This window comes from Triticum urartu, chromosome 5 (assembly GCF_003073215.2).
Source record: "Triticum urartu cultivar G1812 chromosome 5, Tu2.1, whole genome shotgun sequence".
In the NCBI taxonomy this organism is placed as follows: domain Eukaryota; kingdom Viridiplantae; phylum Streptophyta; class Magnoliopsida; order Poales; family Poaceae; genus Triticum; species Triticum urartu.
Window position 1 is genome coordinate 485,259,616 of NC_053026.1, and position 7,224 is coordinate 485,266,839.

Below are 7,224 nucleotides of genomic sequence, written 5' to 3' on the forward strand. Positions count from 1 at the left end.
CCGCGGTGGAAGCTGCTGAGCAAACCGGCGCTTGCACCGTTGCACGCACGGTCGATTACGTGGCAGATGCTCGCAAGGTGGCAGACAGAACGAAAGCTCTTTCGAAGAAACTAGTAAACGTGTACGTGCACGTCTCAATCAAACCACATCAAATTTATGTGGGTATAAGTTTTTTTAATCCATTCTTTAGGAAGACCCCTTATTTATGAACAAAAGGAGAAATACAACCCCATTAATTATCTTTTAAGGATGCCATATGTAGTTCAAGAAGATCATGACGAAATCATAACTATATAAAAAATGTCCCAAATCAATGGCAATCGACTGGATGAACACCTCCAGTGCTCATATAAGGGCGTAGCCTATTTAGTCTATTGTATAGTAAAAATGGAATCAAATATCCAATGAACATTCCAGAATGCTTATTTTCTTAGGTGAACTTCAAAGAGCATAGAAACATTATCCACGTGAACGTGGTGTCTATGAAAAGTTGGAACAAAGATACCAAAAAAATAGCAGTCTTTGAAGAACTGAATTAGTTTCCCTCTTGGATTTGGGCTGCTTGTTATCTTTATAATTTGAAGGCTCGACCGTGGCCGTAAAACCACCCATGGGAGTAATAATGACTGTGAGCCGGAAGAGTCGGACAGTTTTCAGTCTCTCCTGGAGTGGAACTACAGTTTAGACATACATTATCTATTGTGTATATAGTTGCAGAACATCTAGAAGCTAAAAAAATCAATAAAGCGTTAGATTCACGGTAAGGAATGGAGAAAGGGAATTTAACATTTTCTCTATGACATGGATGTCATGCAAGCAACCCTTTCTCTACCCTAAGCTTAGTTCTGACATGAGTTAAACATGTCACCATGCTTCAACATCTTAGCAGTGCAGAAAGGCTACTATTCTAGAATGGTTAGAATATAAGGAAATTGGGCATGAGCACATAAAGGGCTATAAAAATTATTGTTTCGCAAAGCTAACCAGGACTGAAAAAGAACAAACACAAAATTTAGGATGACCAAAGCCATATGTCCTCAGGAGAATAAATCACACTAAATTAACAACGGATATATAAATAAGTTTAAAAGGCTAAAATGAAGGAAATGCCTAATGTCATGGCGCCTTTGGTTATTCATGTGCATATCCAATAGTAAGCATGATCTAATGAGAGAAGAAAAGTTTCAAAGTTATCAGTTGATACAAAATGTGCAGCAAGAATATATATTTTATAAACTATTCAATAATAAGTATGATGCATCTTATTAGAGGAAAAGCAACTAAAAAAATCCTAGTAAATTTAAGAAGAGAGATGTAGCTAAGCTGTGTAGAAAGATCTTACCAGCGCTTGCAAAGGAGTCGATTGCAGTAGCAGTTGCGAAAGAGAAGATGCACTGATGATCTCCATCTGCTCATGACTTGAAACCAGCGGCAGAGTATACGGATGAAGTTATCATCAAAGCATGCTTTCAAAACTTGACTACAAGAAAAAGGAAGTGATAAGAAATCAATACTAACTGAGCAACGAACTGAAATACATATATATGTATATAATCATCACAACAGTATTCTTCCTGTAGTCACTGCTATCTGACGACACGCCGCTTTTTCCCGCCGCCGTCGCCTCCCCGGCCGAACCCACAACCATTCATATCCCCTTTTCACATTAATTATCCCTGATGTTGTTCTACAAATATGACCACAAATTCTGAATATCCCTTACCCCACTACAGTAATTAAGCGCAAATTAATTATTTCTTCTCATAGCTTTTCAGAAATACAACAAAATCCGAGAACGGTTAATATTGAATACATAGAAATCACCAAAGAACGCAAGAGTGGCAGAAGGGGGGTGATGTAACCTTCCATCCGATGGAGAAGCCGAGGCACGTGGCAACGGTGGCGCTGCCGCCCCAGCAGAGGGCGCAGAGCGTTACCCCTTGTCCTCACACGCTCATAGCGACCTATCCTATTGGCGCTTCTCCTCTTCGCCTCCATCATTGCCGGAGCAGGCAAGGGAGAAGGGGCTGGGTTCCTACCGCCGCCACTATTAGGACTTCAAAGCTCAGAGAAATGCACTCAAGCATTAAAATGAAAGAGGCTCACCTGGCATAAAATTCACAAACATCTGCTTTGAAGGCTGCATATTCTACCAGCTTCCTGTTAGAAGAAAAACAATAGTTTGATATGAGGGAAACTTTGTATGAAATATTTCCAGTATATGTTTACGGAAATCACATGGCCAAAATAAATCCTAGCTTTCTTATATGACGGAAAATAACATATCCAGAAACAACATGAGGAAGAGGAGTTTATCCTTCACTATGTCATATATATTACCTTGATTCACCTCATATGCATCCTTCCTAGATTTCCCATCAAACACCCTTGTCGACATGACACATAAAACATCTTCAGAAACAACATGAGAGAGAGAGGTGGTTAAGTTAGCAAATGGTAATAAGAAGGGTAAATCAAGAATCAATGTAGATGAACTGCAGCAGCATCAATCGTTCTGCTTTAACATTACAGTCAACAAAAACAAAAGACGAACTCAAGAATCCTATTTACCTTCCTATGAGCATGCTTCTACACAGGAAGTTAGTAGAATATGCAGCCTTCAAAGCAGATGGAAATAAACGTGCAGATTTTGAACAAATCATACAAAGTACACTCTGGAACTATCACACTGAAATCTGCAACTGCATATGGAAATAAGGTCACTCTAATCAGGGTACTGAATTTTGACATCGACACACTATAAATGGACAAAGTACCTTCACAGGAGTACTTTCAGTGAACATGCATCTGTCATATAATAATGTGAACAAAAGCAATTTTAGTGATCGAATGATGAAAGACCCATAACAGGGTCCGGTGTAACATTACCTCTGAACCGTAGGCGCTGTGAGTAGATCGTAGTGGAGAAGGTGTCTTCGTGCTCGGGCAATACATCGCTTCTGGTTGTATTCCGCTCTCTTCTCATCAGACATTCGTGCAAACCAATTTTGACCACTTTTTGGTGTTTGTTCTTGCAGTTTTTCACCCGCTTGATTTGCATTCACATGAGTAGGCGTATTTGTCAGATCTTTAAACGGGGAACGTTCCCCTGATCCTAATGGGGATGCAGGCGGATGATGATCCTTCATCCGTGGCATGTCAAAAAAATAGGGAACATTTTAAATCAGTACAAGCACATAATGATGCTACACCTCTGGATAAATTTAATACAAAGGGATGTGACTGAATTCTTAAATGTTGGAGAAAGTACACATGGATCTTAACTGAAGGTATGCTAAGTTCTCATCTAATATTGAGAAGCTGAATTTTTAAATGTTGCAAACAAGTAACCCTAAAATCTTAAGTCTTGCTTGGATTCAGTGCAAAAAGTAAACTCTCAAGTCTTGCCTGGATTCAGTGAAACAAGAAAGGTTTTTGTGTATAAAAAGGTACATCTAAAAAGGTGACAAAAAGGACCTTAGCTGCAGCAAATGTTGATGACTGCCAATGGTCTAAACCAGTAGAAATAAACTATCTGTTGTTAGGGAGAAGGCAAATAAAGAAGATATGAATAATCTTAGTGATATTGCCTGAATTTCAGATATTAGTAGATCATTGAAAACATCCTCGAAAAGTTCACAAGGTATTTTTCTTGCCACTTGAGCAGTCCGTCATGGTATTGCGGGAAAGTGCAGACTCCAGACAACATTTAAAAGGCAATTTCAGCAACACAATGAATTTTGTCAACTATATTAAAAATAACTCAAAAATCAGACTGTAACCCTTTTAATGCTGCGTTTGGCATTGTCGTGGATCATGATAATTCACCTTTTACCGCTAGTTCCGTGGCTACTATCCCACAACAATGCTACTTTGGCATTGCGGTGTATGCAGAACATCGTGCACTAAAATGACCACTCTCGGCCATGAACTATAGGATTATACAGAAAGAGAAGAATCACACGCATCAATTTGTCTTGCGTGGAAGGATCATATACTGGGCCTCATATACCAGGTACTAAATTGACTTTCCTAATGTTACGGACACATTGACGTTATGATTATTTTTGTACACACGCTATCTTCTATATCATTGTGTAGTCATTTCATGAAACAAAAATGTAAAAGTAGATTGTATTAGCTTTGTCTCATTGCATTAATGACATGTATCTATATGTGCGTAGGTATCAAATCAACCGATCTCTGATTGCATAAGTAACAAACTTGTGGAATGCACGTGTAGCCTAATATAAGCTAGTTCGGCTAGATCTCTATCGACCCGAATTTAGCAGAAGTTATGATCACACAAAAAACATTTTAGAGTCCGAACAAAAACAATAAGCGACCCAATGCTAATCTGATGGCTAAGGCAAGCGTATGTAGAGTCTGAATTTGAAAATCTAATCCAACTTACCATTACCAATTAAATCAAAAGAACGAAGAATGAGACATTGCACATGCAAGAATGGTTGGTTCCATAATCTACAAATGTAGACATATATGGAAAGGAAAGCTGCTAGCACAACATGAAGCAACGCTGGTGAAAATTTCATACCCATATTCAAAGAGTGGAAATTTCTATTAAAATTCAGACCTATATTCAAAGAGTGGAAATTTCTTATAATCAAGTCAGCAATGAAATTTCTCTTGTGTGGAAGGAACATATAGTGGACCTCATGAGATACCGAGAGAACAGAATCACAAGCATCAATTTGGAGGATCAGAGAGATACAGAGAGATAGAGGGTGAAAGTTGCCTGGCTTGATGGCGAGGGCCTCACCGTATAGATGGCCAGCGTCGAAGTGGGGGATAAGAGAGTCGGCGGCGACGGAAGCCGAGTTCAGCGGCGCCGGCGGAGGAGCGGAGGGTTGGCGGCAGATGCCGACTCGACGGGCGGCGACCGGCGATTGGAGCGGCGGCAGAGTGGAGGATCGGTGGGTGGCGACGGCAGCCCATGCTGGCACGTCCGTTGGGCAGCACAGAAGGAGTGGGCGGCAGAGGCTTACTGGAGCGGGCGGTGACGGGCGACTGGAGCGGCGGCGGAGTGGAGTATCGACAGGCGACGGCGGCAGCCCGTGTTGGCGCAGCCGTTCGGCAGCACAGAAGGAGCGGGCGGCTCACAAGAGGAGAGGACGGCGGAGTGGCGGCGGCCAAGCTACGGCTCCGGAGGCGGCGAAGGGCGCGGCGGGGCGGCTCCCACGGCTGGGGAGGCGGCGACCCGCGGCGGGGGCGGGCTCCCGGCGACCTGCGGCGGCTTCCCGTGGCTCCGGCGGCATGAGGCGGCGGTGAAGGGCGCGGCTTCCCGTGGTTCGGCGCCAGGCTGCGGGAGGAGGAGGAGGTCGTGCGGGAGGAGAAGGTGGAGGTCGTGTGGGCGACCGATTTTCTTAGTGCGGGGCAGATTAGTGATTGATTGATTGTCGTGGCTTGCGTGGTTGGTAGCGTTAAACTTTAAAGGATTAAGGGCCATTAGATTTTGATGATGGATGAATATGATTGTTTGAATCTGTCTCTCTCTTCCTTTTATAATGGTAGTAGATATATACCGGAGGCTAGCGCGCGAGGACGAGGAAAGCAGGCAACCGAACCATGAGCGGGCCACGGCCGTGTCTGCTTTAGAACTGAGCGGGCGAGTGCTCCTGCGGGAACTAGCCAAATTCGCAAATTTCTTTCATTCCCCGCGCGGCGTATCAATCCCTCCTCCAAACGGTCGGCCATATTCCACACTTTCACAGATCGCCAGACGTCCATAGACAATCAAGCATTCGTTTTTTTTTGCGAGAAGTTGCTGCATTTCGTTGCACGATAGTCATTTTGACTTCTTTTTTGCAAAAGGCAAAAGTGGTATATATAATTTATATAAAAGGAAACTGTTATTGTACTGACGTTTTCTGGAAAGGTATGGTAAAATGAACGTTTTTATGGCAATTAGTAGAATGTCCGTGCTACGGGCTTTTAACAAAATTGCTTATTGCAAATGTTCTTACGTTTTTACTGGCTTCATATATTAACTAATCAAGGTAGTAGCTCAAGCAATCCCTACTTATATTATGGATGTGTTCAAATTAATTATGTCTGTTTGTGATGACCTAAACAGGATGGTCAGGAACTTCTGGTGGAGTGTAAAGGAAGGCAAACGGAAAACACATTGGTTGGCATGGCCGAAGATACAAGATCAGAAAGGCAAGGATGGCTTGGGATTCAGAGATTTTCGCCTTTTCAACCAGGCTCTCCTGGCAAGATAAGCCTGGCGTCTGTTAACTAATCCCAGCAGCTTGTGTGCGCAGGTTCTCAAGGCGCGGTACTACCCAGAGGGGCGCCTCGAAGACACGGTCTTCGCGGGGAATGCCTCCCCGACTTGGCAGGCGATTCAGCATGGCCTTGAGCTCTTGAAAAAGGGCATCATATGGCGCGTTAGGGACGGGCGACATAGTCGCATTTGGCGTGACCGGTGGCTACTTAGGGAGCCGCCGCGTCAACTCGTGTCCCTGCAGGGCACATGCCGCCTCAGGAGGATGGCGGATCTCCTGACGGCGAAGGGTCCTGGCGCATGGACCTTCTTCGTCGCCACTTCCTCCCGGTGGTTATCGACGTCATCACTAGCATCCATACCTCGCCTCACGCCACAGACGACATCATTGCATGGGCACCAGAGAGGAATGGTATCTTCACCGTTCGGTCCGCCTACCGCCTAGCCATGGATGAGCGCGAGCGTCCATTGGCTTCCGCCATGAGCAGAGCATCGGATGGTCGTCGCGCCATCTGGAAGATCATATGGGGGTGCCCCGCTCCCCCGAAGGTACCCGTCTTCGCTTGGAGAATCGTCACCAACTCACTTGCTACCCGGGCCAATAAATTCCCGCGGCATGTTGAGCTTACTGACATATGTCCCCTTTGTGCTATGTGTTGGGAAACATTGCATGAAAAACAAAAAAAATCTACGCACAGGCAAGATCTATCCATGGAGATGCATATCAACGAGAGGGGAGAGTGTGTCTACGTACCCTCTTAGACCGTAAGCGGAAACGTTTGTTAACGTGGTTGATGTAGTCGAACTTCTTCACGATCCAATCGACCGAGTACTGAATATACGGCACCTCCGTGTTCAGCACACGTTCAGCTCAGTGACGTCCTCGCCTTCTTGATTCAGCAAGACAGCGAAGTAGTGGATGAGTTTCATCAGCACGACGGCATGGTGACGATGGCCGTGATGCTACCTCCACAGGG

General features: G+C 44.4%; 1 long non-coding RNA gene across 7 annotated transcripts; it reads right to left on the bottom strand.

Annotated features, from left to right (window-relative positions):
- Positions 1 to 275: 275 nt before the first annotated feature.
- On the bottom strand, positions 276 to 5,399 carry LOC125510037. 7 transcript variants are annotated; one of them, XR_007284454.1, is made up of 9 exons: positions 4,781 to 5,399; positions 2,890 to 3,143; positions 2,778 to 2,808; positions 2,572 to 2,702; positions 2,341 to 2,412; positions 2,107 to 2,160; positions 1,863 to 2,035; positions 1,343 to 1,480; positions 276 to 663 (listed from the first exon to the last, which is right to left on the bottom strand). It is a non-coding gene; the product is annotated as an uncharacterized LOC125510037 (long non-coding RNA). The 7 variants fall into 7 exon arrangements; XR_007284453.1 differs by having other exon boundaries at positions 2,572 to 2,808; XR_007284452.1 differs by having other exon boundaries at positions 2,778 to 3,143.
- Positions 5,400 to 7,224: the final 1,825 nt, after the last annotated feature.